Here is a 9,529-nt window from a genome sequence, read left to right on the forward strand (position 1 = left end):
GAGGAATGTTTGGCCAAAGGCTAAAGACTACAGCCAGTAGAGGAAGCCATTTCCGCATGTTCTGAACCCGCGCATGGGGGATGGAGATCACACTCAGAGCTCAGCTCGCAGCTACAGGCACTCATTTAAACGGAGCTATGGTGAGCAATGTAAGTCTTTTAGCTGCTGAATGTATGCGAGTGTAGTCGCGATTACCTCAGCTCTCATCACGAGAGTTCATTCAGCTCATTTATCTCACTCCTGCAGTTAGTGCTCAGTGCTTTGATACTCGCGCGGTGACTCACTCATTATATTGAACAGACACGTTCAGTTTTTAATTTTAGTGTCTTCTCCAACTCAGTCACAGTAATATAGTAGCTGGCTTTGGGAATGGCCTCACAGGGCAGCGAAGCATTCTGGGAATTGTAGCCTTTCATCCCCATGAGACAAAAATACATTTTCTGTCTTTTTTCAATCTAGAAGGCACCAAATTCAAAAATGATTTCACATTTCTACTACATTGATGACCCAGTTTAAATACAGATTCAGCTTCCCAGCGCTGAAGTAACCCTTTAATTCCTGACCAGTGTTTTGTTTCGCTCTATCCTTTTTGCTTCCGCATTCATCAATACGTCATGCATCAGGTCAAGGGTTACTCTTTTCTTTTTAAACGTGGATATTTTTCTCACACAGACACATCACTTTGCATCCGAAGGTTTTTTTAACCCCCCGTAGCCGTGTGGAGCACTTTTATGATGGATGGATGCACTTTTATGGACGGAAAAACAGTCATGCACTGCCATTATAAAGTTTAATATAACCCTGATTGTACTCGTCTGAAAGAAGAATGTCATATATACATAGGATGACTTGAGGGTGAGTAAATAATGGGCTAATTTTCTTTTTTGGGTGAATGATCTCTTTAATAAATATCATGATGCTTCCAAGATTTATAATAGCAGTGAACAGGGCTCACGAGTTTGAAGCTGAAAAAAGTGCATCCATCCATCATAAATGTACTCCACACAGCTCCGGGGGGTTTATAAAGGCCTTCTGAAGCAACACAGTCTCATCCCTACTCGTCAAATGTTGCCGAACGGTCAAGGGACCCTGACGTCAACTGTTGACGCACAGGGTACCCCTAAATCGCCATTTTTCGACGTACTGGGTAATCCACTGATTTCAACGAGAAACCTAGGACGTCATAAACAGACGTGTTGGGCATGTGAATGTTATCGTCATGATGGAATTTATTGGGTTATAATTGTTCCATTATGACATGTTGGAGTGTGATTCTCAATTTAATCAGCCAGCACAATTGTATTTACATTTATTTACGCTATGATACACGTTTGAAACAGCAGTCAAACCCCACCCCGCCCTAAACCTACCCATTTGCGTATTATATGATATAAAACACAGACTGTAACAGACAACAGGCACACTTTATTGAAAAATTCAAACTATTCCGAGGCCAAACGATTGAATTGTGAGAAGAAAAGACCCAAAAGCAATCACCTCGTCTCTATCCGCGCCGCGCGCCGCGCGCATAGCCCGCGCGCCGCGCCCCGGCGTCACACCGAAGACGCCACAGGTAGACCCCTCGGCGTCACGCGATGGACGAACTGGGAACCCAATTGCTTTCAGTGGGAAACCTTTGGCGTCAACATTAGACGGCAATTCTATCGGTATGAAATCGCGCTGAAGAAGTCTCATTCAGAACACTTCGCGATGTTTGGCATCAGATCACGTGTGCCACATGTTGGTGAGTAGTCATACATATTATGTCCTAATATTTGATATAAAGTATTTTCTGCTTGTCGTTATCGATCATGTTCAGTCACTGCATTGTATCTGTCATCATCTCCACTGCGGCTTTGCATTTCTTTGCTTTCTAAATAAACACACCTTGCTAATAGGGTGATTAAACACTGTCACGTGACGTGCTATAGACCTTTAAACAGTTGTTAATATTTAATAATAATTACTAGTGTAGTTCCAACGTGGCATTTGTAGTAGAAGCACAATAAAAATTAAAAAAAACAACACTTGCCATGCGTTTACCACGGTATTGGTAGTTTTAATGTGATATTTGTTGTAAATAAACAGTAGCCACAACAATTGGTAGTTTTAATGTGATATTTGTTGTAAATAAACAGTAGCCACAACAATTACCATGCTTTAAATGCATTTTAATGTAAAATCCAAATAATGTAAATGTAAATAATGTAATGTAAAATCTAAAATCCAAAATCCAAATATTGTTATTTAAATAGTATACTTTATAATGCTATATATTATATATTATGACTTTTTTCTCTCTTTCTTTTTTTTTTTTTTTTTACCTGAAAAGACCAAAAGGGCCTCTCGGACTCAGTCAACCCATTCTTGTTTGTGGAGATGTAACGGAGAAAACCGAAAGCTGCAACAGCAAATATTTGTAATGGTATGTATGTGTTGGTTTGAACCCTTTATCAAACATTTTATTTAGCATTTGTTGTTACTTATTCTTACAAATCCCATAGCTCAATCAGTAAGAACATATTCCCAAAGTCTTAATAATTCACAAGATTTAACAAGTTGTCAAATTCATATGATTCTCGTACATATAGCTCTGGAAAAAAGACCACTTAACATGGATTTCTAAATGTTAAGTGTCTCTTAATTTTTTTTTCCAGAGCTGTATTTGTATATGAAGAGTTCAGATGCAAAAGCCTCAAAAAGCCACTTCGGTCACATGACATCAGATATTCAATTATTTTTTCTTAATCAGATCAGTTGCACTGTTTATAACGTCCCGTTTGCATGTAAATAATTTATGTGATCACAAAATCAAGTGAGTTATCTACATTTTCAAACAAATTCATATGATATAGCTTGCTATTACATACTTTTAATAATGGGAATGCACACATATCTGTGAACTTATTACATAAATGTTTTTAACATTTAATTATGCATTGTTTTTTTACAGCAAGAAACAGTTATGTATGAACTCACAACTTGCATGCAATGTAATACAATTTCCTCTTTCTTTCTGTCTTGCAGGATTACTTGCAGATTACTTTTATTTATTTATTTAAAAAAAAAAAATTAAATAGTATTTTTTTTAATAGTTTTTTAAAAACTATTAAAACTATATAATTTATTTTGTTTAAAAGATCTCTACAATATCAAACTCAACAGCTCTTTTAAGAGTCAACCCTCACAAGAGCTTCTAGTGATTCTCAGCGAGTCTTGGCGTAAAACTGTCTTAATTTATATGTTTTAAAAACAATAGTATTTGCACAGAGTAAGTGAGATTTTCTTGTTTTACAGAAGAGAAGAAAGACCAGACCTTATATCGAAGCTAAGAAAACAAGTCCTTTGTTTAGGGTGAGGAAGGAAGATGGACATCTTGTGCCCGAAGAAGACAGAAAAATGCGCAAGTCCATTGGTATGTCTTGTATTGAAGCGATGCTGTAATATGTAGTACAAAATTTGATGTTGATCTCTCAAAGGACTATTCATTTCAACAGTGATCATTCTTTCTACTCTGATAAAATACGTACCATTATTCATGTCTAAATCTTTTAATAACTCCTAAAATAAGCAAATGAGGTTCTGTATCTTGGATTTATTTAAAATGGTAAATATTTGTTTTCCCTTTTTGATACAATTATTATTACACTTTTGGCCTTCAGTTCTTAAAAACTACTCCGTCTGTTTGTCTTAGATAAAAGCAGACAAGTGTGGGAAAAAGCATTTAGTTGTTATAACTCCATGTATTTCTCCATTGTTTTGTAGACCATGGATGGTTCTGGGTAGCTTTAGAAGATAATGAGTTGGGACATATTAGGAATCAAATAGTAAATGTTCTTTGAATTATGTGAAATATCTGGTTAGTTCTTTCTAAAAGATCTACTGTTTAAAAGGTTGCTGTTGATATGGGTAAATTAGTTTTTGTTCAGTACTTGGCTAATATTATGGGCTGCAATATTATACATAATGCTTCAATGTGTATATTATTTTATGTACTGACTGCTGCTTTGTAAATTTAAATCAGGAATTGGCATTTCTGCCCATTTTGAGGTGGAGAGTTTACTGAAGAACATAGGTTAACCCGACTGTACATTAAACTTAATCTGAATTGTGTTTGTTGTTTTACTTTTAGACCAGGACTGGAGAACGCCGGATTATACGACTTCTTCCTCTGGTTGAGAAAAGGCTACACAACATCAGTGATCACATCATCTGTACATTGATTATACTGTAGGGTACAAGTGGGCGAACTGTTTAGAAGAAGAAGAACATGAACATGATAGAGGGAAGCAGGGGCGTGGGACTGGGGGGATAAAGGGTACTGAGTAACCAGGGCCAGAGGCAGGGGGGGGGGCCTTAGAAGTCAGTTTTCTATACATACACAAACATGGTACGGGGGCCCAGCAAGATGGTTTGTACCCAGGGCCCAAAATTTGGTGCTACGCCCCTGGAGGGAAGAGACAGAAACCAGTCTAGTTGTAATAATGAATCATTATTTTCCAACACTATATCAAATCTGTTTTCTGTATCATAGTTGACTGGATGGGATTATGTGGCACTCATTTGTGTGGCTTCAGCAGCTGTGAATGGATTAATATGATGTTAATGTGTTTTTTAAAACCCATTTTTATTTATCTTGAATCTTATTTGACTTTATTCTACTTTATCAACTGTATACTGTATCCTCCAATAAAGTGTTGAGTGATAAAGTATGGTGAGTATTGTGTATGGTGTTTGGTACAGTAAATACACATTCAACAAGTTTATTTAGGTTATCTTATTAATTACCAAGAATATTTTACTTGAGAAGTAAACATTTTTTATCTGGTTATATTATATTTGGTACAATTCTCCAAAAAGTTGTATATACTTGCATGCTGTAACAAGTATGTCAGTTTTCAGTGAAATAAAGGGAAGGATTACAAACACTTCAAGCTTAACTGAAGATGATCCATGTTGATCATTCTGGTACATCTACTACTGCAATAAACATTAAAGCATGCACATTTTCGATGCCAGGTACGTGAAGAGGGTGTAGATGAAATTGTGATAATGTCTCATGTTATTATTACTTAATGGTGCATGGTCCTATATTTAATAGTAATAATGAAGTGTAAATAATATAAATAGTTTTTGTTTACTCTGGAAAGTGGATAATGGCAAGTTGTTGCAGGTTCATCCATTATATTTATTAGTGTTTATCCATAAAAGAAAATAAAACGTAATAATTATTATTTTACAACATTTCTTTCAAATATTTCTGTATTTCATCAGATGGTCTTACAATATCAAAACCTATACACAAGCATGACGTTAGAATAGAAAAGACAAAATACTCTGATATTTAAATGTGACTCAAAGTTTGTTGTCCGTGATGAGGAGAATAGATCTGTGTATATTATGTTGTACTGCCCTTACACCTCCAGGGACCCAGAAGTGGCCCCTGGAAGAGCAAAAAAAAAAAAAGCATGTTTCAAATGGCTTTAACTCAAAGTCTGGTTAGCGTATCACAGAGAAAATTGGCAGGACAACTGCATATGCAATGTTTACTAAATAATGTTGGCCACAGTTTTCAGACATATATGGAAAGCTGCCATAAAGGTTTTTTTAAAAGTGCTCACAGTAAAATATACAATTTCAGCTTGGCCCTCATATATGTCATAAAGGTTTGCACAATGAACATATTTTAATATCCAGTTGTCCATTAAATATGTTATTTACTTAACATTTATTGTTTCATTATGAAACCTTTTAAACTACATTACCCATATATCTGTCATTGTATCAATGCAATGGGAAACATGGCGCTGTAGTTCATAGAAGTGTGCAGAAATGCTTAGGGTTAGGGTTGGGTTCTCAGTAAAGGAGTCATTTCTCACAACATAGCGACACTTTATAGTTAGCTTAACGTATTACTGACGTAATAACACCAAAACATACTTTGTAACATGAAACGCCGTTTTATATGGGTTAAAACAGATAGTCCAATCACAGCGCGTTCTGCGATAAAGTCACGGCCAATGACAACCCAGCTGAACAGAGGCGTCACACTTACTTGTCCATTTATGGTAAATTATATCACATCTCATCCGGTTCAACTGAAGGGGTAGATTCCTTAAAGATTTAATATTTAGGCTGCTAAATATTTATTTATTCTAATTAAATAATAAAACTCACATTTTAAAACGAAAGTCTTCTTTGTGTGGTTAAACTGATGCATAATACATATATTTGAAAGAGAATCCTTTTTCTATGCAATGGTCTACAAGCATAAACTTCTTTAAGCCATCCTTTATAATCTGAACTCTTGGAATTAAAACAAATATAACAAAAGCACAATGAAGGCACACAATTTTGTAAGCATATTCCAATATTTAATGTCAAACAGTTTAAATACAAATGTAGTGCCCATATATATATATATATATATATATATATATATATATATATATATATATATATATATATATATATATAGGCAAAAAAAGAACATTTTACATTCTAAACTTTAATACTATATATTTGCGATTATTGTTCACTTTTATTGTAACTAAATTAAATGCCAATTAAAATAGTTGATGATTATTGTAAATGTTAACCATTTTCAGTAAGAAAATACTTCTATAAAGTACATTCATGTTACAGTTACATTAACAAGGTAGTGATATAATGATAGTGAAATAATGATAGAGGTAGTTATGGTAGATATGTACTTTAGTGACCATTGTAATAAAAGTTTTAATGAATAATTATTGATTTCAAAAGGTATTAACTCTCACTATCTTCATTTGTTCAAACAAACAACAAATGCAGAAATATACATTGGACTATAGCATCATGAAGTCAATGCATGACTAGAACCAGTGGATGGCAATAGATATGTCCTTCACTAAAACTCCTGATGATAAAGGCATAGGCAGACATCAAGAACAGTTTATGAATATTGGTTCTGCATATATCAGAGATCATAAGACTCCACGTGAAGACTTTGAGACACTGTGACAGAGCAAAGGGTGCACTTCACTGGACATGTCCTATGCATGCCCAAACAACAACACCCAAAAACACTTATGAAGTGGACACCACCAGGAGGACGCACGAGACAGGGAAAACCAAGGAAGATATGAGACAGATGTTTCACGAAGACCTCAATGCCGGTGTTCCATGAGAAGATGTGAAAACGTGGCCACAGATCGAATATGTTGGAGGACACATGTTGCCCAATGTGCCCAGGACAGGACATGATGATGATGTTGTCAGTTTAAACATAACTGTAGGATTTATTTCTGTAAAAAAACGATGCATAATTAAATGTTAAATACATTTATGTAATAAGTTCACAGATATGTGTGCATTCCCATTATTAAAAGTATATAATAGCAAGCTATATCATATGAATTTGTTTGAAAATGTAGATAACTCACTTGATTTTGTGATCACATAAATTATTTACATGCAAACGGGACGTTATAAACAGTGCAACTGATCTGATTAAGAAAAAATAATTGAATATCTGATGTCATGTGACCGAAGTGGCTTTTTGAGGCTTTTGCATCTGAACTCTTCATATACAAATACAGCTCTGGAAAAAAAAATTAAGAGACACTTAACATTTAGAAATCCATGTTAAGTGGTCTTTTTTCCAGAGCTATATGTACGAGAATCATACGAATTTGACAACTTGTTAAATCTTGTGAATTATTAAGACTTTGGGAATATGTTCTTACTGATTGAGCTATGGGATTTGTAAGAATAAGTAACAACAAATGCTAAATAAAATGTTTGATAAAGGGTTCAAACCAACACATACATACCATTACAAATATTTGCTGTTGCAGCTTTCGGTTTTCTCCGTTACATCTCCACAAACAAGAATGGGTTGACTGAGTCCGAGAGGCCCTTTTGGTCTTTTCAGGTAAAAAAAAAAAAAAAAAAGAAAGAGAAAAAAGTCATAATATATAATATATAGCATTATAAAGTATACTATTTAAATAACAATATTTGGATTTTACATTAAAATGCATTTAAAGCATGGTAATTGTTGTGGCTACTGTTTATTTACAACAAATATCACATTAAAACTACCAATACCGTGGTAAACGCATGGCAAGTGTTGTTTTTTTTAATTTTTATTGTGCTTCTACTACAAATGCCACGTTGGAACTACACTAGTAATTATTATTAAATATTAACAACTGTTTAAAGGTCTATAGCACGTCACGTGACAGTGTTTAATCACCCTATTAGCAAGGTGTGTTTATTTAGAAAGCAAAGAAATGCAAAGCCGCAGTGGAGATGATGACAGATACAATGCAGTGACTGAACATGATCGATAACGACAAGCAGAAAATACTTTATATCAAATATTAGGACATAATATGTATGACTACTCACCAACATGTGGCACACGTGATCTGATGCCAAACATCGCGAAGTGTTCTGAATGAGACTTCTTCAGCGCGATTTCATACCGATAGAATTGCCGTCTAATGTTGACGCCAAAGGTTTCCCACTGAAAGCAATTGGGTTCCCAGTTCGTCCATCGCGTGACGCCGAGGGGTCTACCTGTGGCGTCTTCGGTGTGACGCCGGGGCGCGGCGCGCGGGCTATGCGCGCGGCGCGCGGCGCGGATAGAGACGAGGTGATTGCTTTTGGGTCTTTTCTTCTCACAATTCAATCGTTTGGCCTCGGAATAGTTTGAATTTTTCAATAAAGTGTGCCTGTTGTCTGTTACAGTCTGTGTTTTATATCATATAATACGCAAATGGGTAGGTTTAGGGCGGGGTGGGGTTTGACTGCTGTTTCAAACGTGTATCATAGCGTAAATAAATGTAAATACAATTGTGCTGGCTGATTAAATTGAGAATCACACTCCAACATGTCATAATGGAACAATTATAACCCAATAAATTCCATCATGACGATAACATTTACATGCCCAACACGTCTGTTTATGACGTCCTAGGTTTCTCATTGAAATCAGTGGATTACCCAGTACGTCGAAAAATGGCGATTTAGGGGTACCCTGTGCGTCAACAGTTGACGTCAGGGTCCCTTGACCGTTCGGCAACATTTGACGAGTAGGGGTGAGACTGTGTTGTCTGAAGCGATTCAACTTTACTACTAAAACCCATAGATTCGCTTCAGAAGACCTTTATTAACCCCCCGGAGCCATTTGTGGAGTACGTTTTTGATGGATAGATGCACTTTTTTGGGCTTCTAACTCAGAAAGAAGAGTTCTGTTCATCAGAAAGAATAAATCCATATACACCTAGGATGGCTTGAGGGTGAGTAAATCATGGGGTAATTTTCATGTTAAAAAACGATCTATCTATCTATCTATCTATCTATCTATCTATCTATCTATCTATCTATCTATCTATCTATCTATCTATCTATCTATCTATCTATCTATCTATCTAACTAACAGTTTGGCTCTAGATTGTGTTTTGTTCAAAGCTACTTATTTTTGGATGCTGACATAGACAGTAAACAGAATGTCATCAAATAAATGTGTCTGATTAAAGCA

At 35.5% G+C, this 9,529-nt stretch overlaps 2 long non-coding RNA genes across 3 annotated transcripts; one reads left to right on the top strand and one right to left on the bottom strand.

Annotated features, from left to right (window-relative positions):
• Nucleotides 1-1,578: 1,578 nt before the first annotated feature.
• On the top strand, nucleotides 1,579-4,268 carry LOC137092197 (uncharacterized). 2 transcript variants are annotated; one of them, XR_010908178.1, is made up of 4 exons: nucleotides 1,579-1,744; nucleotides 2,333-2,425; nucleotides 3,298-3,415; nucleotides 4,133-4,268. It is a non-coding gene; the product is annotated as an uncharacterized lncRNA (long non-coding RNA). The 2 variants fall into 2 exon arrangements; XR_010908177.1 differs by lacking the exon at nucleotides 1,579-1,744 and having other exon boundaries at nucleotides 2,290-2,425.
• A 2,469-nt stretch (nucleotides 4,269-6,737) lies between these two features.
• LOC137092199 (uncharacterized) lies at nucleotides 6,738-8,551 on the bottom strand. Its single transcript, XR_010908179.1, has 3 exons — nucleotides 8,395-8,551; nucleotides 7,815-7,907; nucleotides 6,738-7,286 (listed from the first exon to the last, which is right to left on the bottom strand). It is a non-coding gene; the product is annotated as an uncharacterized lncRNA (long non-coding RNA).
• Between the last annotated feature and the right edge of the window lie 978 nt (nucleotides 8,552-9,529).

The sequence above is a fragment of the Pseudorasbora parva genome, chromosome 11 (genome assembly GCF_024679245.1).
Source record: "Pseudorasbora parva isolate DD20220531a chromosome 11, ASM2467924v1, whole genome shotgun sequence".
Classification (NCBI taxonomy): Eukaryota; Metazoa; Chordata; class Actinopteri; order Cypriniformes; family Gobionidae; genus Pseudorasbora; species Pseudorasbora parva.